Source organism: Poecilia reticulata, chromosome 16 (genome assembly GCF_904066995.2).
Source record: "Poecilia reticulata chromosome 16, P_reticulata-male-v2, whole genome shotgun sequence".
NCBI classification, from domain to species: domain Eukaryota; kingdom Metazoa; phylum Chordata; class Actinopteri; order Cyprinodontiformes; family Poeciliidae; genus Poecilia; species Poecilia reticulata.
This window is the reverse complement of record NC_088845.1, coordinates 31,757,382-31,780,622: the sequence shown is the minus strand read 5'-3', so window position 1 is coordinate 31,780,622 and position 23,241 is coordinate 31,757,382. Positions and strand designations below refer to the sequence as shown.

The following is a 23,241-nucleotide window of genomic DNA, read 5'->3' as shown; positions in this document are numbered from 1 at the left end:
GTCAGATAACGGAAAACGTTGAACGTTGTATCGATTCTGCTTCAGCTCGGAGTCGCGGTTTAAGAAGAGAGGTAATGAAATACAACAGACACTGACAGGCCTCTGCATCTCTCTTTCTCTGAAGAACTACTGAGTGGGAGGAGAGAGGCAGGTGAAGAAAAACTGTTCTTATCTATCGATTCAGTATTTTTATCATACAGACGTTGTGCTATTAGCTAGCTACTAGCTAACGACTTTGCTAGCAAAGCAAGATAACTAAAAACCTTCTTCCTTGTATCGTTAATGATATCAGTCATTCTTCAGTATCGCTTATGCAATAAGGACACATCGCCAGTCCAAAACCGATCATCATCATAATGGATATATGTCTGATCTTCTAATTTTCTTTGCTGCATAATGTGCATTGCATTTATTCCAGTGTTAGGTAAATGTATCTTGCAGGAAAATAACACTTAAATAGTCCAACAAGGATATTCATTTAGAATTAAAAATAACTCACTCTGAATTACCATGATGGATATAATGTATGTAACAATCAATCAAGCTGCTCCTGTCCAATAAAACCGTGTCATTAATGAAGGGGAAAAAACTCAATCAGACTTTAAGTAATATTGTTATGTTGTGCTATGGGCTGAAAAACATATTGGAATCAAAAAAGAAAAGACCTGCCAGAAGCAGCCAAAGGTAGTGAATTGTTGACCAACTGGGTCAAAACGAGTACTGCAGTTAAGAAAAAAAAAAAAGGTTCTTACCATGATCAACATGCAGTTTTTGGTAGTGAACAATATATTTAATGTTACATGGCAGCTGTTATGTTAAGATGTACTAAATCTAGTTGTATATCTCACAATTAGTAATTTATCATTGTTTCTTAAACTCTGGAAGCTGTGTGACTTTAATATTCTGTCCTAAAATGCGGTTAGATGTGCCCTTTTTGTAGCATGTGCCCTTTAGTGGTCTCTGCACAGCCCTGGACAAAGCCTTTAATGAGTTTAAGAAAAGGTTTGCCACTGCTCCCATTCTCGCTCAGTCAAATCCAGCCAGACAATTCATTTTGGAGGTTGATGCCTCAGATACTGGTGTGGGGGCTGTCCTCTTTCAGAAACCCCATCACCCCTCCAGATAACAAGCTCCATCTTTGTGCTTTTTTCTCTCGTCGCTTATCTCAAGCAGAGAAAAATTATGATGCAAAGGACAACGGTCAGATGTAGTAGGGACGCTCAGTTGGGACATCCAAAAGGAGGTTCAAGAGGCCCAACGCCTTGAACCGGACCCAAGGTCTGGACTACCTAACCGAATTTCCATTCCCTCCACAGTCAGATCTAAACTTCTCCATTGGGCTCACACTGCTAAATTCTCCTGTCATCCTGGAGTCAATCGCATGCTTACACTAATCCGTCATTCTTTCTGGTGTCCTACTCTGTATGCTGACGTTAAAAGTTATGTGCTTGCTTGCCAAGTTTGTGCCTGAAGTAAGGCCCACAATCAGCCCTCCAGTGGGCTGCTCCAGCCCCTTACAATCCCATGATGCCCCTGGTCTCACATAGGTCTTGACTTTGTTACTGGTTTGCCGTTTTCTAAGGGTTTCACTGCAATCATCACCATCATAAATCGGTTCTCCAAAGCTTGTCACCTCATCCCATTACCTAAACTCCGCTCCTCGCAAGAAATGGATCAGTTCCTCATTAAACACGTTTCCGTCTTCATGGAATCCTCCTGTCTGACCGAGGTCCCCAGTTTATTTCCAAGGTTTGGAAGGAGTTTGGGAGTGCATGGGGGGCCAGGGTAGAGCTCAGTTTGGGTTTTCGCCCACAAACAAAAACCAGGAACTTGAGCCCTCTCTCTGTTGTGTGTGTACTTCTAATCCCACTCCTTGGAGTTCACAGCTTCCTTAGGTTGCACATGCTCATAACAGTCATATCTCATCTGCCATTGGGTTATCCCCATTTGAATCTTCCCTTGATTACCAGCGACCATTGTTTCCTTCACAGGATAAAGAACTCTCCGTCACCAATGTTCTGCATCATCTTCGTCGCTGCAGGCACATCTGGGATCAGACCATTGCTGCTCTCAACTGCTCTGCAGCACAGAATCGGCATCTGGCTGACAGGAAGAGGATCAGGACCAGCCGGGTCAAAAGGTATTGCTCTCTACCAAGGACATAACACGGAAATCTTTCAATAAGAAGCTTTCCCCCAGGTTTATCGGACCCTATGAGATCAGTTCCTCAGTTCTCAGGCCCACCTCAGTTTGTCTCAAGTTCCCAGACAGTTTAAGGATCCACCCAGTTCTTTGATTATCCCTGTTGTCTCAAGTGCTATGGTGCACCTAACATAAAGACAACATATTGTGAGTTAATTGTTTTATGTGAGCATAGAAATGTATAAAAATATGAAGAACATCCCCTAATCATAACTTTTCTACTGAATAAATTTAAGTGGAAATAGATTATTTTACCTAACTTCCAATAGCCAAGTAAAGAGAAATGTTCAATAAAGCATCAAAAGAACTACACTACTAATCACAAGATTTTTTAAAATCGTATCTTCTTGCTTTTATGAGGGTATACTCTGATATTGCAATACAAAGTAGTGTAAGTGTGAATAGCAGAAATTAAAATATAACTTGACTAGGATAAAGAAACGTGTGAATGAAGTGCTTAATTAATATTCACTTAGCCTAAAATGGCATATTAAAATTTCATGTGAAAAATGTATGAATGTTGGCAAAAATGTATGTTGTTTCTAAATGGCATTGGCTCACTTGAGAATTTTCTAAGTAAGTTCAGCTCATTCATTTTTTGAACGTTTTGAAAAAAAAATTATAATATTGGTTTTGTTGTCCCCTTCAAACAGTGGTTATCAAACCAGATTTTTCTCCAAGTGTTGTTTAATCAATGTTACATTATTGAGCTGAAAAGACTCAAGCTGCACTGAGACTTGAAGATGTACAGGTTAGTATTTGCATTTGGGACAATGATTTATGGAATATTGCCTGTGCACAAAATTGCTGGCAATGCCTTTGCTCATCTAAAGGCAAGCCTCAAAAACAAACAATATGTGATTGCCACTTACTTTTATTTGAGGGCCTGAAAACAGATTTTCATCGGGAATGGGTTTCTCATTAGCATAGAAATGAATATGATGACAGATAATGAATATGCCTCTTGATGCTTCACAACGGCTCTAGAATGATCAAGTCTACAGGCAAATAAAAAAAAGTTATCTTCTTTTTTAGGCAAGCAAATATGTATGAACATTAGCATACTGCACAACAGAGAAAGAAAGTGGTTTTCCTGAAAGCAGGCAGAGTGATGTGGAAAAGAGAACAAAGTCAAGGTCAGTGTTAGATAGAGAGCACCCTCCTATCTCTGTTTTTCCTTGCATTCCAAATCAAACACACACACATGGCTATGTCTGCCCAGTTTGGTGGCCATGGAATGAGGTGTCACATTTGATTGCCAGGGGTAAGACAAGCTCATTAGTACTTTCTAGCCTGTAGATAAAGTGTCAGAAACTGATTCCTGAATATGCAGCTCATTCTGTTAAATCAACAGGCTACATGTGTTTTTAGTGTTTGATTTAGGGACTATAAAAAGGAATATTTTTAGACACAATTTAATATAGTCTATAGGCAAAACAACAAAAATTGAGGATTTGTCTCAAGATTAACCTGCACTAGCACAGCTCAATGACATGTGGTTGGGGGCGATGTTATACCACCCGATAAAGCACTGCACTGTGAAAATGAAGATGGCTCAGGAGTTCCAGGACAGCCGAACTGATAGAGTGTTAATTCTGTACAGAATGACATAAGACAGTTCAGCAGCAGGAAAAGCATCAGTTCACGTTCATCCATAACAGCTAGGAAAGGTTTGGACTTATATGGCAACATTCAACATTAAATGCTAATACAAATAATCATGTTACATGTTTTAAATCTGGACAAAACAAATAATAAAAGAAACTCAAACCACCAGCTGACATCTTTGGTGTTAAATAAATGAAATGCATAACAATGTGCATATTGTGATAGATGTAAAACTCTAAAAATGAACAAAAAAGTTAAATAAAAAGACAGGTGGGTAACAACATACCTGCACACTATGGAAATAGACAGTTCACCTGCATGAAAAACACCCAGCCAACATCAGTTCACCTGCCCATGACAAAGGAACCACATAAAAAAACGCTGCACGTGAGCAGAGCAGTTGGCTCGTTCACACATGTGCTGCAACAAAAAGGTCTTCCTCAACAAAACATTCCGTCCTCTGCTAAATTGCATAAAAAACTTAAACATTTTACAAACACATTGGCTAAAATATAGTAAAGCATTTTGTGAACTACAGCAACTTTTAGATAGTATATTAACAGCAGCTCCTGGGAAAACATTTCCTTCTTCCATAACACCCAGGAATAGTCTGGTGAAGGAGAAAGTGGAGTCATGGGTTACAACTGCAAAAGTAAAACTAAACTTTCCCAAAATTATTATATACATATTATATATATATATATAATTTTAAGATACAAATGAAAGACAATTAAGAAAAAAGATACACAAAATTAACAAGTGAGATATTTTTGGTGGAATATGTTAGGTTTTCTTTCTTCCATGCTATACACATGTACACAAACACAAGTTTGTATTTATTAGGACTTTGTACTGACTTCCATTCATTTTAGTAACAGCATGCCTAACCCAGACATTTTCCATAACCCTAACTATTATTAGTCTATTTGTAGCCCTTCACATTATACCTCCCCATAAAGCCCATCAATCTTTGGGTTAGTATTCAGAAATGGCCCTAAATAGGATAAGCTAGACAAGTGCACGCGCGCACACACACACGCACGCACGCACCACACACACACCCACACACACACACAGAGAGAGGAAAAAAAGACACTCATAATAATTACAAGAAAACTGACGAAGTTTTATGAGTTTTCCTTTATGTCGTAAATCCCAGTAATACTAATAGGTAGCCTGAACCAACCATTAAGTGAAAGAAAAGTTTTTGTAACATCACACAGAATGTATTTTCTAAAAGTAGAAATGGATGGATGGATGAATAAAATCCATCCATCCATCGTCTTACACACTTATCCCTAGTGTGGTCGCAAGGAGTGCTGATGCTTGTCTCCAGCGGTCAACGGACGAGAGTCAGGGTACACCCTGGATAAGTAGCCAGTCTATCACATAGGGTATGAAACTGATAATCAAAACGTTACTTATAATGGTGATGCAACAAAGTCTCAACACACAGGCTACTTGTGACCTCTTACACTACATTGAGAAAGCAAGTCTTAACGCTCAACATAATCAACCTTGAGGAACTAATCACGTTCCTCAAGGGTGGTGTTTTTAAATCACAAACCAAAATGCCGGAGAGTGCAACTAGCCCAGACCAGCCCAGACCTCGAGTTCGTGACAAGCGGCTGCACGGCAAGGTCCTGTGACGTCGTTTTCGTGCAGGCCCTGTTACTTTTCTTCACAAGAGGGTGTAAGGGTTCATTTAATGCCTCAACCAGATAATGGTTCATTTTGTGTTTCGGAGAGGGAGCCTGAGGAATTTTTTAGTCTGAAGTGTGTTTCAGTGGGCCAACATTATGGAAGTATAAAATCTCATTTCTCATCTCTCCTGTTAGACTGCAACTTTTCAACCTAGCCTCGACAGTAACAAGTTAACTTGGTAAACATGTTGAATGTAGTCACAGAAGAGATACAACATACAAACATCATAATTGCAATCTTTTTGAGTCATGTAGTAAAAATAGACATTATTTTTAAATAGCAGTAGTTCAAAATAAAAGCTTTTTGTTTTAATTTTATCTTTTGTCAGTATTCTCTCCAGGTTAACACCCAAGTTGAAGGATGTAAGTGAAAATGCAAGATCTGAATGGAAGGCTTCTCAGACCCTATCACCTGGTGGATGTTTTGCTGTGGCAATAGTGGAATGAGTGGAAGCTCTTAGACTTTGAGAGGTACGACATTGACAGGCATTGGGGTGGAGGGAGCTGCCTACTCTTATTCTCAATTCAGAGCAAATGTACAACTTGTTCTCCTTCATTAACCTCCTTTACCTGTGAATTTGCCAGTTTAAAACTGAGGATTTAAAATGGGGGTTTGGCACATGCTATAGTCAGACAATCTCCCTGTAGAGAAAAACTTTTAAGAAATGTCAATTCACAAAAAACTTAAAGGAAGCAGAGCTGTGTTTAAAAGTTATTAGCACACAAGCAAATAATCTGATTTTGTACATGGTTAGCAAATGAAACCAAATATCAAAATGTAAAAATATAAACTTTACATTTATGTTTAACTGTGAATATGTTTTTTTTTCAATAGTCAAGTCAGGCTAAATATAAAGTAAATAAAAGTAGGCTTTTGTTCTGCACAATAGAATGCTCATCAACTGAAACCCTTTTTGATGCCCACTCAAGTTAATTGATGCAACTTCAACACAATCTAAAGATTGCACTAGAAACACTTTGCATCAGTCAGAGTAATACCACAAACTCTTATCACAAAATTATCTTATTTTCAAATACTCCTATGCAAAGCTGCTTTCACAAAGGAGTTAGAGTGCACTTCACTCTGAAAGGTGCAAGAGCTTAAATTAGCAATTTGCAACAAGCCACAAATAATTTAATGAATGATATGCTGTTGACAAACTTATGACTTGCTAACATGGCAATCCCTGATGCCAGAGTGAATTGATGGTAAAGAATGCCCGAGGTGTTGATTGGAGTCATATGACAAAGAATCACGTAAAACTAAAGTCACACATTTAATGGCCTTGAAGTTCACTTCATAAAAAGACTTTGAACTTGACTTGAAATTTCACACCAAGGGCTTATGACTTAACTTTGAGTGGTAATGACTTCCTCTACTAAAACAAAGATGTATTCCAAATGAAAAGTATCGAACAAACAAAAAATTTGCAAGCGGCACAATCGACACTGCTGTACATTTACCAATATTTTCTCCTCTTGTTGCTACAACAAGCGTGCTGCATCTACCCTGTTCCCTGTTGTGTACCTGCTTTTCTTCCACATCCTAGGACTCCAGAGAAGTCCTGTCTTTGGGCACTCAACACACCTGAGTCAAATAATGAGGTCGTTAGCAGGACTCTGGAGAACCTGACTGCACTGAGGAGGTGGTTCAGCTATTGGATCTAGGTGTATGCTACCAGGCAGACATATAAGAGTTGCAGGACACTGGCCCTCGAGGACCAGGATTGCCCACCCCTGGTCTACCTGCAGGTGCAGTCAACTACCAAATATGCCCCATATAAAACTCACCTCCCTGTTGCTTGATGATGGTCTAACTCAGGGGTGGGCAACTCCAGGTCTGGAGGGTCGGTCTCCTGCAACTTTTAGATGCATCTCAACTTCAACACACCTGAGTCAAATAATAAGGTCGTTTGCAGGACTCTGGAGAACCTGACTGCACTAAGGAGGCGATTCAGCTATTGGATTCAAGTGGGTTGGACCAGGGAGACATCTAAGAGTTGCAGGACACCGGCCCTCGAGGACCAGGATTACCCACCCCTGGTCTAACTAGTTAACTGCTAAGTTGGGATGTCATACAGCTGTTAATGTGTCAAGGCTCTGGGCTTTTGGGTTTGGTTTTGTGTTCTGTGTTTTTATTGTTTCTCTTTTTATTAGTTATGTTTTAGTTCACCTTTTTGATTGATTTTTTTTAGAACGTTCTCATTTTACTGAAGGTTTAGTTATTATTTTATGTCTGAGTCTATGTCTATCGTTCTTTAGTAATTCGAGTTAGGTTATTTCTTTGTTTAGTCCTTCTAGTAATTCTAGCTGTGTTCCTTAGTTCCTATTGTTTTTAGATCAGCTTTGTTTCTGTTTGGTTCTTAGTTTTCCCTATTGTCTTTGCCTTTTTGTAGTTTATTATGTTTTCTTTAGTCTTAATGTTTCTTTATTATTTATTAAACTACTTCCAGCTCCCTTAAGTTTCTTCCTTCACTCTTTTGTGTTCCCCTGTATAGCTTGCCTATACTACCTTCTCCGCTTGACTTCTGCTTCAACTACTCACACCTGCAAGCCAGCTCCTTTGTTCCACCTTCTAACTCCCAGTATTTAAGCTCCTCTACTTCAGTCACAAGTTGTTAGTCTGTCTCGTCACTTCCATTATTACTCCTTAGTATCGGACCCGCCTCCAAGGGGCCAGCAACGGGCTCTGGAGGAGCACTGGGAGGCAGAAGCTCGGGAGGAGCACTAGGAATCTCAGGAGGAGCACTGGGAGGCAGACGTTTTTGTCGGGTCCTCATCTCACTTAGCGTGTTGTTTTTGTCCTGTGTCGACTTCAGCTCTCCTATCAGTCTTTTAGATCAGTTGCTACCGGTGCTGAGCCTTAGTTTTCCGGTCTGCCGTGTTGCCTGTTTCTTGGACTGTTTTTGAGCTTGTGGACATTATTAAAATCCTTGTTCATCTCCTACCTGTGTCTGCCACGTCTACTTGACCGCCACCTAATTGCACTTCATGACAGACTCGAGTTCCCTTTACCATTGAATTCTTCAGTTGCTGCTTTTCTTCTTCCATCCAAATGATGTTGCAAAACACTAGGCTTTCTCTTTCTGGCTCTCGTTTCCAGGGGTGAAAGTAGTTTTAAATTCTTGGGGGTGCTATGACAAAAACAAAACAAAACAAAAAAAAATTATATATATATATATATAAAGCTGGGTAGCTCTTGAATTGGTACAAAATAAAGCTGTATTTCCCTCAGTCTACTGAGGGAAATACAGACTGTAATGTTCACACCTTGAGATGCCATAAGACCTAAATTCTGAACATCATGGCATAGAGTGCATCCCAGTTCCAGATTTCCATGTCTGGCATATAACCATTCATTTTAGCTTTTAAACTGGTTCTATTGATCCTGTGTCCAGACAGAGGGATAATCAGTAGCCCGGCATCATGACCTGTTTGTTCTGAAGATCCTGCAGCTTCCACTTCTCTTCCTAACATGGCGCCTCCTCACCCTGACTCTCATACTGACAGGAGGAACCACAGAGCTCTGTTAGGTTAAAGCTCATCTTCTGAAGTTGGGATATTTTTTCTCCAACAGGTTCCAGAGGAATCACCTCAAACAAGGTGTTGGACTAGATTTTATTTCAATGTCATTTGTGAATGTTAGCTCCTGATTTTCAACAGTGGAGCTATAAAGGTTGAAAAAGGTTATTATTTTGGAGAAAGTCTCATCAATATTTCCACTAAATAAGAGGCAAAAAACTAAATTGTTTGATAAAAGAAAAGCCTCTCAGAATCTGAGCCCGACAGCACCGAACTATTTTTTTATATTAGACAATTAATTTAATTTCACATAATTATTGTGGTAGAAGCCATTTGTTTGTTAAATACTTAATAAAACATATTTGCCGTGTTTGATGTTTGTCGAGATCGACGTATAGTCACACAGAACGAGGTAATTAGTCTAAGTTTGTAGTTTATTGAATGTTCAGAAACTACAGCGACTGTGATGCGCCAAGACAAAGGTAAAGCAACCCGAACAGGTGATCAACTCTAAACCACTCGCACATTTTTACTCTCCGTCTCTCTCTGTCATTTAAGCACAGCCGTTGCCATGGCAACCTCCTGCGCTCCACAAACCTACCAGAGATTACGTTAAAAACATTCAGTCCGTTACGATATCAGGTTTTCAGGCTTGATATTTATTATGCCATCATTAATAAACCTCCCCTGAACACAGCGATGGTTGATAAGTTAACTTTAAACTCCACCTCTGCTCGTTATTTTGGTAATGGAACCGAAACGCACAAAATTGCGCATCACCTTGTTGAAACAATAATTACTGAGATTATTATTTTTGTTGAATCATTAATTTGAACACGTTTTGTTTTGTTTTTTTTTGTTGTTCTTTAATAAAGTTATTAACGTTTTGATAAGGAGTCAGAGGAGGACGTGCTGCTCTCAGCGTCCTGGCGGCGTTCATTTTGTCCTAATGCCGAGATTGACTCAAAACCTTCCGCGATTGACATGTTGCAGCCCTGCTCTAGTAAAGCACGAACATAGCAGAGACCAAATGAAATGGGAAAAAAGTCATTATCTAAGTCTGTTTTAGATTGTTCTTGAAAAACAAATCGGTCACGGCTAATTAGTGAGCGCAGTCGCGGCTGCACAGTTTAACCCACTGATTTTTTACAGCAGACAGCCGCTCCCCTCTCTTGCAGGTGCTGCGTACCCTCACTAAATCTTTTAGGGGTACGCAGTACCCTGCCGTACCCCCTTACTTTCACCCCTGCTCGTTTCACTTATGCTGTTCCTTATGCTGTATGTTTGTTCCTCATCTCCTTGGATGAGGAACAAGCATACAGCATATGTATGCTGTATGCTCCAATGGAGTAAATTCCCTTATAAGGAATTGCAACCATTTGCACTGAGACTTGGACCCCGTAGTTGGAGTTTGGGTCAGATGGTTTATCCACCCTTTGAGTCACTCCCCCTAGAACTTGGACAACTCCTCGACGAAACCCAGACTCTGCCGTTACCCAGATTTGTGGGCAGATTTGTGCTTTGGCCTTGAGACATTGCTTCCCCAAGCATCAAGGGCTGTGATATTGTAATACAGTCCTGTACTTTGGATGTCGCCTTCTCTAGGCACATCAGGTAAGTCCTCCATTGGGATGCTAGGGTCATTAATGACCTCCAACACCAAATGTGCCCAAGTAGTTAACTCCCAGGGACCGCTCCTACCCCCTACTTCTGCTATCTGTTTCTCCTCATTAGGAAGCGTTCTCAGTGCTTCGGATTAAGGGTGAAGGTCTGGGTCTCAGTACACATGCAGTATCACTGGGTATTGCATGGTGGTTATTGGCGGGAATGCTGCCTGGACTCGACTTACATCAAACGGCCATTCCACGTGGACCAGGTTCCATAACGCACCTTGTGGACCTCCTCCTCTTCTCCAAAATAGCTCTGCTGATCCTACATTGCCATCTGGAATTCTGGGGGGTGCAGATGGTTCTCTCCCCATTTCAGTCTTGCCTACAGGTAGCGAGTGTGTCCCGTGTGACAAAAGAACCCCTTTTATTTTTAAAAGGTCACAGAGGGTTATAGAATCTTCTCACCTGCCAACCCACCAGCAAGTTTCCCTTCTTTCGTTCTATCGCTGCAGGGAATGTTTTATTTTACAGTGAGGAAGGCCAGAGTCTAGCTTTAGCAGACGGCTGGAGGCATCTGATCTGCTTCAAACTCAGTACCTGTTTGCTCTCAGGCAAAAATTTGGTAAGATTAAATTTAGTCGGCTAAAGAAAGTCAGACGGTTCATTACGAGTGAAATCTCTTGAGGTAGTTTGTTCAGATCTTGCTAGTCATTTCCATAGTATGCTTACTAATTAACATTTGATTCTTTTGTGTCTAATTGCAATCTAATCATTCAGTTCACAATTTAAGTTTTATTATCAGGATTCTGCAAATAGAATATTTTCATAGTATATTTCAATCATTCCTTTCATACAGTCTAGGGTCCCTGAAACTATAATTTTGTGAACTATAATTTTGATTCCTTTGAGTATCATGATATTTTACAAAATCTGACTGATATGATCTTGAATGCATACTGATGCTTCAGATTGATCATTTATAAGCTTATCAGTTACAAGAGATGTTTGTTTGGTGTCTGTTAGTGAACATTATTGAACAAGTAGCATCAATAAGACCAAGGAAAAAAGTTGTAGATAATTTTAAAGGTAACAAAACAATTTATCATGTTGTGACCAACTCTTGGAGCCTGGTTGTATAGCGAGCATTTATTCTTTAAGTAAGTGTACCAACAGCTAACTTGGTTAATGTTATTATAAGTTGGGCCAGGTGTCAGAAGATGTGAGTAAGTCTCCGTGAGAGGGGCTACTTGAGAAAAAAGCAAAGATTCACTGATTGAATTGTTGGTCGATATCCAGCATATATTTGAATTTCTGAAACAAACATTGAATGAAAAGAAAAAAACTATATAAAACCTGCATGATCATTTGATAAATATCTACATAGAGTATCTTTCAATAAATCGATAGAAATCCAAGTGCTCACATCAAAATATTAAATCTAAATAATTTATACAAATTGTATTAAATATTTTAATACAGACTGATGGTTGACATTGATCATTTATAAGTTTTTAGTAATGGAACCTTAACAGCTACAGGTGTACTATATTTTGTTAGTGAACGCACTTAAGCATGTAAGATAATGGATGGAGGGAAAGAATCATTAGGGCCAAGTATGAGTCAGAGACAAAAGTTGTGGATAATTTTAAAGGTAACAAAACAATTTACCATGTTGGAGCAACTCTTGGAGTGTGTTTGTGCACTGTAAAACAACTTTCAACTTTGGGGAAAACTGAAAGATAAATATTAGTAGCCTCACATGGGCCTGTTTAGTCCCTGTTACATATTCTTAAGAAATAAAATTTAAAGATGAGTAACTTTTACTGAAATGTATCACACTAGTAAGTGTTACAGAAAAAAATCTATAAGTTTCAAATGTACTTAAACCAGCCTTTGCTATTTTGGAGAAAGCAAGAAGCACTGAGAAGATCAGTGTTGATTCAACAACAGGAAAAAGACTGAACCAAAGTAGAATTCCTAATGATGCAAGGACAAATTCTGGAAAGGCAGTGATGTTAGAGTCTCTTTCACTTTAACTGCAGAAAGCTAAAAGTTAAATTTGAGTAGCCTCGTGTAGGTCTGTTTACTACCTGTCACATATTCTTAAGAAATATAATTACAGATGAGGAACTTTCACTGAAATGTATCACACTAGTAAGTGTTGCAGAAAAAAAAATCTATAAGAGTTTAGCAGGGTCAGAGGTCAGCCCTATAGGTGATATTGTATCCTGTTAAAGAGTACAAGGTAGGCTTCACCGTCTCACCGTCTCTTTGCTCAGAGATATGATGCAAATCTTTCTGTCTAAACCAGACTTAAGACTCGAGCTCTACTCATCTCCTCTCGACCACAGCTCAAACGCTCTGACTCTGGTCGCTATGGTAACGTTTACATATCCCTTCAAAATAAGATACAGATGCGTCACAAAAACTAACATTTTACTTTTGTGAAAACTTTAACTCACGATACTGACTAACGGGAGCCCTGAGCTTGTTTCTCTGCAACGAGCAACAAGTTTGGCCCTGAACTTGCGATTATGGATCTTGTATTTGTCGTTGGTGACGAATACAAGATCCCTTATCGATGTCCCAGGGTTCACCGATAAGCCGATGGACTCTGAGTCCAGTGTCCATTTTGATGTAGATGGCTTCAGGTGGAAGTGGTGCAAGTTCACAAGTTATCTTCCGTATGCTTGGTCTGTTGTTTTAGATGTGCCTTCTTGGTCCGAACTGGTCTCCTTGTTTCCTCATCTGAGTCCTCCTCCCCGTCGGAACTGCTCCCGTGTGCACTGTTTCTGCTCCGTACTGTAAAACTTTGGATGGAATGTAGGTCTTCTGGGTCGCAATGGGGAATATTACACTGCCGCCTCCTCCCGTAGCTGTTCTGAGAGGGGATTGTAGGCCCTCTCCTTGGCCCCCGCTCGGTTTTGTGGGGAGGCTGCTTGGTCCTGTTATGGGTCCTGTTGAGGTGTTTCTTCCTCATCCCAATCCAGAGTTAGGTCTGTTGTTGGCTCTTCTCTGACTCGTGGAGACTTGGCCCTGCTCGGCATCTCGGATGGCACTTCTTTTAGAGCAGGGGTGTCAAACTCCAGTCCTCGAGGGCCGGTGTCCTGCAACTTTTAGATGTGCCTCTGCTGCACCACACCTGAATAGAATTAGGCCATTAGCAAGGCTCTGGAGAACGTATATACACAAAGAGGATGTAATTAAGTCATTTCATTCCAGTGTTTTGTACCTGTGGCACATCTAAACACTGCAGGACACTGGCCCTTGAGGACTGGAGTTTGACACCTGTGGTTTAGAGTCTGCATCTTCATGCTCAGCTGGAGTCTTTGGTACTCCCTTGGACTGCTGGTGTGCTCTAAGTCGAGCCATCACTTCGGCATAGTCTGAGTAGCAATATGTGCCCGTTGTATTTGGGTTTATGGAGGAATTCAAAGGTGCTAAACTCATGAATTAAGAGACAATACACAAACTGCATTCTCTCCGGCTCACAGGCAAACAGGAAGACATTTAATGCACATCTGTGGAATCACATATTACATTTTCATCATCTCATTTTCATCGTCTCAGAATCCAAAATGTCTTGTCCCTTGCTTCTGACTTCGAGCATTTATACCGTTTCAGTCTGCTAATGTGTATTGGAAAGCGTCTGACCAATGGCGTTCTGAATCTTGCTTCTGGCTCCGTTGTACACTGGGTGTGTGTTGGAAGTTCTGAAAATTCAGGGACTGACCTCGTGGAAGTTAAATCTGCTCCCTCAGAGGACCATTAGTCAAGTTGTTAGTTCTTATCTGTCCAAACATAGACTCTGGCCGAGTTCCTCGCACGCAATCGGGGGAAGACGTTGCCAGGAATTCCTTGCACAACAACTTACTGGGTCAGATTGACCCAGCACATTTGACATAATTCATTCCTTTTCAGTAAAACATATCTCAATGTAAATCAACATAACTTTCAACTATTAACATAATTATATTCTTCTACAAGTTCACTAGGATTTCCTCTATGCCAGTTTCTTTAGACGCTAACTTCACTATAGTATATTTTTCTGAAGAGCTATAGATGGTTATTAGCTTACCATCTTTCCAGTTCTCAAGTAGAGTTGCCAGCCACTCCAGCCACGCCCTTGCATCTTCCTTCATCTTGGTAATTATCAGGTGCTGGACCACTGCTAGACGAACTCCATCTGGGCTTTTAGTGCAATAATAGATGCCTTGTGACGCCAGCTGAAGGTTCATCATAGTCTGCAGGGCGTCGTTGTCGGGGAGATGACGGTTGAAGAACATTTTCTGAACCACTAGCACCCATGACAACAGTCCTTCTCCAAGCAGCAGCACTACACCAGATACATTTGTGTAATGTTGACTTTGAAAGGAGCGATTGTTCCCCCCGTCCACCTGGACCTGGGTCTTCATGGCTTGTGCTCTGGTCTTGTGGTCGGATTGCTTGCATCTGCTGGAGGTACTCCTGTGCCTCTGCTTCTTTGTCTCCTCGAGTTGCCTGCCCCAAAGCCTCTCGTAACGTTCTCGAGTAGGGATGGGATTAGGCTATTCGGCTACTTGCTTTGTCTGGATTAAGCCAACTATCCTCAGTAAAAGCTGTCCCACACCTGCAGACCGTCAGTTACTGCGAGGTTGCCCAGGTGAAAAACAGTATACTTAAGTATACTTCAAACATACTTAAATTTGTGAAAGTACTCTTTAAGTATACTAATTATTAAGTGTACTACCCATAAGTATATCTGAAGTATACTAAAAATACACTTGTACCAATTTCGAAATTAGTACTTTAAACACACTTAAACATAATTGTACCAAAATACACTTTTAATATAATAAAAGTATGCTTTAAGTGAAGAAAATATGAATGAATATGTATAAATTTTTAAGTTCCTTAATAATCTTTTACTATTTATTAAAATTGCATACAATGAAAAAGGATAATCATGATATAATTTTTAAGAAAGTACCCAATCAATTTTCAGATGTGTGATGTAAAACCTTATAATCAACGGCATTGGCTCCAGTTCACACTCCAGACCAGATGGTGGCGGTATTGCACACTTTCATTTATTTAAAAAATACCACAAAGAGAAGAAAAAACTTGAAGCAGGGAAGATATCAGACGCTGTTCAAATTCACCATTTTTACTCGCATAATATTGCCTTAAAAGTAGAGAGGGCTGTTGGTTTGCGACCCAAGAGAAAAACAGACTGGAGCCAGCAATTGTAGAGTACTCAATACTTTTCTTTTGTCTTTAGTTCAGTTCAGTTCAGTTCAGTATACAGCATGGCATATCAGGTCACAACAAGAAGAGCAAGAATCTCCCTTTCACACAACCACCTGGCTTTTAAATGATTGGCTCCCACCAGGACTAATTGGAGGGGTGGAGACATTCACATTTTCAGACAGAAACAAACAAAAATTTGCACTAAACTATTCCTAAACAATGTCTACAGTTACAATTAACTCACACAAAAACAATCTGGGCCCAAACAAAATTCAAAATACATCTCCCTCTCAGAAAATGGATTTTCCCAATGAGGCTGATTGGTATCACAAGGGCCTTGTCAGCACTGCTCATGGGCGCGCTTCCATGGCAACACATGACCAGGTGACCTCAAAGAGAGGAGAAGAGGATTAAAACAAGTAAATAAATCAAATTACTTCCCAAAACAATACATTTACCCAAATAAATTAGAATTTATAAAACACGAAAACCACACCTGTTAGAGAGGGGGCAAATCCCTCACACTTCCCTCCCCTTCAGGAGACTCGCTGTGTCCACAGCAAGACAAAAAGTCTGCAACTGTATTCTCCTTTCCTGGAATGTAACCTATCTTGAACCGGTAAGGTTGAAGAGACAGAAACCATCGTGTGATGTGACTGTTTGTGTCTTTCATGGCCTCCAAGCATTTTAGTGCACGATGGTCAGTCTCAAGGGTGAATTCTCGCCCCAGCAGATAATATCTGAGAGAGTCTATTGTCCATTTAATAGCCAGACACTCGAGTTCCACCGCCGAATATCTGGTCTCTCGCGGAAACAATTTCCTACTGATGTAGGCGACGGGTTTCTTCTCCGCCTCTTCTCCCTGCAAAAGAATCCCACCAATCCCCCTGGCAGATGCATCAGTCTGTACTGTGAAGGGTAAAGAGAAGTTTGGGCTCTGAAGTACAGGTTCTTGACACAATGCCCGCTTCAAATCCTGGGAGGCCCTCTCCTGTGCTTCTCCCCACACAAGTTTTGTCTTTGATGTCCCAGTGACATCTGAAAGAGGGGCTGCTCTAGCAGAAAAGTTCCTAATAAAGCGACGATACCAACCTACCAACCTGACTTGTCTTCTGGTTGTTGGTCTCTGTCGCTTTGATTGCCTCCACATTTCTTGGGATGAATAGTCAGGCCAGCTTGCTTGATGGTCTGTAGCACCCGTCTCAGATGAATTAGGTGTTCTTGCCAGGAGTTGCTGTAAATTACAATATCGTCAAGGTAAGCTGCAGTAAATGATTCCATACCTGACAGTACCTTATTCATCAGTCTTTGAAACGTGGCAGGTGCGCCATGAAGTCCAAAAGGCATCTTTGTAAACTGCCATAATCCCTGCGAGGTCCTGAAGGCAGTGAGAGGCTTAGCAGCATCCGTTAAAGGGACCTGCCAATATCCCTTGCAAAGATCTAAAGTACTTATATATTTAGCCTGGCCAACACATTCAATGAGGTCATCCAACCTTGGTAATGGGTAAGCGTCAAAGTCTGATTGAGCATTTACCTTTCTAAAGTCAATGCAAAAACGGATACTCCCATCTTTTTTGATCACCAAAACCACTGGGTTGCTCCATTCGCTGGTAGATGGTTCAATCACGTCCAGTTTCAACATGACCTCAATTTCCTCCTTTAACACAGGAGACATCTTCTCTGGAATCCGATACATTCGCTGTCGAATGGGAACACTTGTTTTCAGATGAATATCATGTTCCACCAAGTTTGTGGAACCTGGTTGTTCTTTGAAAAGATCTGAAGGAACAATGGCCTCCAACTCCTGTTGCCGGGTGGGAGTGAGATGAGAGAGATCAAGTGAAATAACAGAGTCTTTTACAGATGGCAACTCACCCTCATCATCATCATCTTCCTCTTGCACTGCATGCACAAAGCATTGCTGACTAAGGGGCGGAGCCCGGGATTTCCACTCCTTAAGCAGATTGATATGAAAGGTTTGCTTTGAATTCCTTCTCTCAGGCATCTGAATCTCATAGGTTGTAGCACTTAGCTTCTTCATAACAGTATATGGTCCCTGCCATTTTGCTAAAAGTTTATTGTCAGATGTTGGAAGTAGTAAAAGAACCTTCTGACCTGGTTTGAAGGATCTGCATCTGGCCATTTTATCATACCAGGTCTGTTGCTGCTGTTGAACCTTCTCCAGGTGCTTTCTGACGAGGTTGGCGAGGTTGGTCGTCTCCTCCATCTTCTGTCTCATATTTAGAACGTAGTTGATGACGTTGGTTGACTGATCCTTCTTGCCAATCCAGGACTCTTGAAGAACATCCAGAGGGCCCCTCAGCTGCCTGCCATAAAGAAGTTCAAATGGCGAAAAGCCAGTGGACGCCTGCGGAACTTCCCGATAAGCAAACAGAAGGTAGGGTAGCCACTTATCCCAGTCTTTGCCATTGACAGAGATAAACTTCTTCAACATACTCTTTAATGTCCGGTTGTACCTTTCTACCAGCCTATCAGTCTGTGGGTGGTAGGGGGTGGTCCTGAATACCCTTTATGCCCAACAATCTGTAGACGTGCTTAAGATTGTTTGACAAAATGTTAGTACCCTGGTCAGTAAGTACTTCAGATGGAATCCCCACCCTAGAGAACAACTGGAGTAAAGCATAGGCTATCTGTTTAGCTGTTATGTCCCTAAGGGGGAAAGCCTATGGATAGCAAGTGCTATAGTCGCACACAACCAGAATAAACCGATTTCCTGCTTGAGTCTGTTCCAGTGGTCCCACAATGTCCATACCTATTCTGCTGAAAGCAACATCAATAATAGGTAATGACTGTAGTGGGTACTTTGGGACATTCTTTCCCCCTGACAGCTGACACAATGCACATGATTGGCAGTACTCTTTTACCTGATTATAAAGACCTGGCCAATAAAACCTGGCATAAATCCTGTCATAGGTCTTTTTAAAACCCAAATGTCCTGCCCATGGTGCCCCATGACCCAAATTTAGCACCTGTTCCCTTAGACTTTGCGGAACCACCAGTTTCTCACATGCTGTTTTTCCTCCATGAAGATAAAGCAACCCCATCTCTAAGGATATAATACCCCCCCCCCTCAGGCTGTTTATCAATTTCTCCCACAGCAATAGGAGTTGCTTGATCAAAAAGACCATTCAGCGATTCATCAGACTGTTGTAATCTCTTGAAGTCAACTTGCAAGCCCACAATGTCCCCATCAAGATCTGGCAATCCCAAAGATGTTTGTCTAACTGTGCCTGCCATTTTCTGAAGCTGCCTTTGTTGTTTGCTTTTCCTCACTTTAACCACACTCTCAGAAGGAATATCAAAATTAAAGAAGGGCAGTTCTTGCAGAGAATTCAGTTTAACAGTAGTCTCAGGGTTTATTTGCTGGCCTGTCTCCACAGTCTCAGGTAGAGGTTCAGAATCACCCCCAGCTAATTGTTTAGCTTGTTTTTGTGATCGGGTTACAACATACACCGGCTTACAGGCCTGGATCAGTTCTGGCAAGACTGGAATATCCGGACCCAAAATAACTTTATGGGGAAGACCTTCCACTACACCTACACTTAAGAGATAAGTTTGGTTTGCCACTTCTAGATAGATCGCCGCAATGGGGTAGGTTTTATGATCCCCATGCACACAGAAAATATCAAGGCCTGGGACCTGTAGATAGCATTGATTTTTCAAAATAGAAGGGTGGACTAAGGTCCGTGCACTTCCTGTATCTAAAAGAGCAATGGCTGGCTTTCCATTTACTCTCACCTCCATAACTTGTTTCTTACCCTGAAATTGGTCTTCTGCAGACAATGACCTTGGTAGAGTGCAAAAAGATGCTGATTTGGCTTTTCTCAATGGACATTCTGGTTTTATATGAGCCTCTTGACCACAGAAATAGCAGACAACAGATTTTGTTTCTGACTTAGGCTTAGATGAGAACATGTTCCCCCTTTGCTTCTCTACCCCTGCCATCTGATTTGGACCACCATCCAAACCAAACCCCACAGACTTACTCTGCATTAAGCTGGACTTCTGTTGAAGGTTGTATCGGAAGGTTTTTGGTCCCCGTCTTGCAGCCAGGAAGTTTTCAACCAGTTCTGCTGCTTCTTGTGCCGATGCTGGGCTCCTCTCTTTGACCCATACTCTCAGCTCTGGTGACAGAGAACTGTAGAACTGCTCCAGGATCAGGACCTCCCCAATCTCATCCTTTCTTCTCTTCTGAGGCTGTATCCACTTCAAGTAAAGGTCTTTCAGACGGTTGTAGAACTCTCGGGGGGTTTCATTCACACAGACCTCTGGCTCTCTAAAGCGTTGTCGGTACACTTCTTCTTTAATTTCATACTTTGTCAAGATGGCTGCTTTTACTTCACCATAGTCACAGGAATCCTCTGCAGCCATGGCCACATATGCTGCTCGGGCTCTGCCGGTGAGATGAGGTACCAACCTTACTGCCCAGTCCCTCTAGGCCATTGGTATGCCGTTGCTAACCTTTCAAAGGTTATCAGATACTGTTCAATGTCCTCTCCCTCCTCAAACTTTGGAATATCAGATTGAGTCCAGACTCTTTGTTTTGGCTCACCTCTAGATTTATGCCAAGAAGCTGGCTCTAAATCATCTTCCGAAGAGGAGCCTGAATGAGAACAAGCTTCAGTTTTCTGCTTCTTCTCCAAGTCATCTCTCAGATTGTTAACTTCAACCTGCATCTGGTGCCATCTCCTTTCTTGCTTATCCTCTTCTTTGTCCCATCTGTCAACAAAGTCACTCTGGAACTGAAGACATTTTTCCAGCATGGCAGCAATGTTCTTCATGTCCACAGATGCTGTTTCATCACTGAACTGCCAAGTCTGCTGACCTGTAGCTCCATCCTGCTCTGCTTCCTTCACTGGAGCCGATTCTGCAGCTTTAGAGCCTTTTGTCTGCTGCTTTGGACCCATAATTAGCAGTTATCTGCATGTCATCCCACTTCTGACACCAAGTGTTGGTTTGCGACCCAAGAGAAAGACAGACTGGAGCCAGCAATTGTAGAGTACTCAATACTTTTCTTTTGTCTTTAGTTCAGTTCAGTTCAGTTCAGTATACAGCATGGCATATCAGGTCACAACAAGAAGAGCGAGAATCTCCCTTTCACACAACCACCTGGCTTTTAAATGATTGGCTCCCACCAGGACTAATTGGAGGGGTGGAGACATTCACATTTTCAGACAGAAACAAACAAAAATTTGCACTAAACTATTCCTAAACAATGTCTACAGTTACAATTAACTCACACAAAAACAATCTGGGCCCAAACAAAATTCAAAATACATCTCTCCTCCCTCTCAGAAAATGGATTTTCCCAATGAGGCTGATTGGTATCACCAGGTCCTTGTCAGCACTGCTCATGGGCGCGCTTCCATGGCAACACATGACCAGGTGACCTCAAAGAGAGGAGAAGAGGATTAAAACAAGTAAATAAATCAAATTACTTCCCAAAACAATACATTTACCCAAATAAATTAGAATTTATAAAACACAAAAAACAGCACCTGTTAAGGAGGGGGCAAATCCCTCACAAGGGCCGTTGTCAAAACAGTTACTAATTTTGGTAAATTCAAGCTGGTGACATCCTAGTCCAAGTTAGAGGACAACACAACGGGACAACTGATGGAAATGAAATGTGTGTCACAAAAGGAGCCCAGAGGGACGAAGGCTGCTAAGTGTTGCTAGCTGGTGGTAAGTTTGCTTATTATTTATCTTCATTTAATTATAAACAGTACAGTAAAGATATATAACTTACGTTGATTTCTTAAATAATTATTTTATCAATTTTATTGTGACGTGCATGATTATTACTATAACAATCATTCAGCTTCATGTTATAACTGCATGGAGGCTGTTTGTTGCGACTTATACTTTAATTCATAAACTAACCTGGTTTTAATTAAGTTCCATAAGACAGAGAGACTTTGATATTGTGAGGTGGTTGTTATAACTCGTTCATCAATGATTTTATCTTCAACATATGTTTGCAGTCTAAGCAGATGGAGATGAACGAGGAAGCCAGAGAAATCAGGTGTTAGGAAACCTAAAGACTTTCTGTCTCAGGAGAAGCTCTGACTCCACCAGATCAGCAACCAGCTCTGAGGATGAACCTCCACATCGTCTTCATGATGTAAGTTTGTTTTTTCAATGAGGACCTAGCTACATTTTCAACAACAAAAACCGGTGTGTTATCAACACCAAGTGCTTAATAAACATGATTTGATTTAAAGGTAACTGGAAAGAATTGTTCTCCTTGTTAATCTAACTTTTATCTTTCTTTTTTTTATTTGCTGTTGACTTTCAGGGCCCTGTGATGGACTGGTGACCTGTCCAGGGTGAACCCTGCCTCTCATCTGATGGCTGCTGGAGATGGGCACCACCAGCCCCCCTCACCACCCTGCAAGGATCAGTGTGTTCAGATCATGGATGGAAAGATTTTAAGGTAGTTTGTCTCCTTAAGTCCACACTTAAAACAGCTTCATAGTTAATGCCAACATCAATTGACTCTATGACATTGCTGACTATTTTTTTTTCTACTTCTAACATAAATAGGCAAAGAAGACACCCAGAAATGTTTTTCCACCCCAGGCATCCGGTACCAATCATCTTATGATGTCACATACATAGCGAGTCCACGTCTTAAAATTGTAAGGATAATTTTTTTATTTGCCATTTTTCTGTCTTCTTTAAAATACAAATACTTTCTCTGTTTAATTGCTCTATTGTTCTTTTTTGTAGGTTTCTGTAAGGTCTAGTGGTGCAGTGAACGGGAATGTTCTGTCGTTGATCCTCACTTTCATTTTTTATTGTCACACTTAAATTTTCATGTTCATTGTGTTCATTTTAGATGTGTAAACTGATAATTTATGTAAAGTTTATGAAGTTGTGAGCAAAATTGGACAATTTTAAAATGTCGGTAATAAAACAAAATATTTGAATTACCTTGGGCATCTTGGTGTAATTAATCTTTCCATGTAATTTTAGCCTAAAACAATGTAAGTACTGTAGTGTAGTTATGCATGTCATTTAGGTACGTAGGAATAAAGACTTTCACGCATAATTAAAATTGTAGTTTATTATCAATAGCAGGAAATCAAAAATAAAAATTAAGTGTAATTTAAATGCATTACTAAAATATTAATAGTATATTTAAAATATATTTGAAGTATATTAAATATATATTTTTAATATAATTCTGACAGAATTATTACACTCAAAATATAATAATAAAGCTCTGAAATATATTTAAAAAGTATACTTTAAGTACACTAAGTACACTTGAAGTTATTCCAAAAAAGTACATATAGTATACTAAAATATACTATTAGTTGTAATTTAATTTATACTAAG

At 40.5% G+C, this 23,241-nt stretch overlaps 2 long non-coding RNA genes across 4 annotated transcripts; both read left to right on the top strand.

Annotated features, from left to right (window-relative positions):
• Positions 1-821: 821 nt before the first annotated feature.
• LOC103478795 (uncharacterized) lies at positions 822-8,458 on the top strand. Of its 2 annotated transcripts, XR_014084037.1 has the most exons (3): positions 828-2,140; positions 5,843-5,984; positions 7,064-8,458. It is a non-coding gene; the product is annotated as an uncharacterized LOC103478795 (long non-coding RNA). The 2 variants fall into 2 exon arrangements; XR_014084036.1 differs by having other exon boundaries at positions 822-5,984.
• Positions 8,459-15,543: 7,085 nt separating this feature from the next.
• Positions 15,544-22,832, top strand: LOC145547707 (uncharacterized). 2 transcript variants are annotated; one of them, XR_014084006.1, is made up of 5 exons: positions 15,544-21,582; positions 21,882-22,021; positions 22,196-22,333; positions 22,444-22,538; positions 22,630-22,832. It is a non-coding gene; the product is annotated as an uncharacterized LOC145547707 (long non-coding RNA). The 2 variants fall into 2 exon arrangements; XR_014084005.1 differs by having other exon boundaries at positions 15,553-22,021.
• The last annotated feature ends 409 nt before the right edge of the window (positions 22,833-23,241 follow it).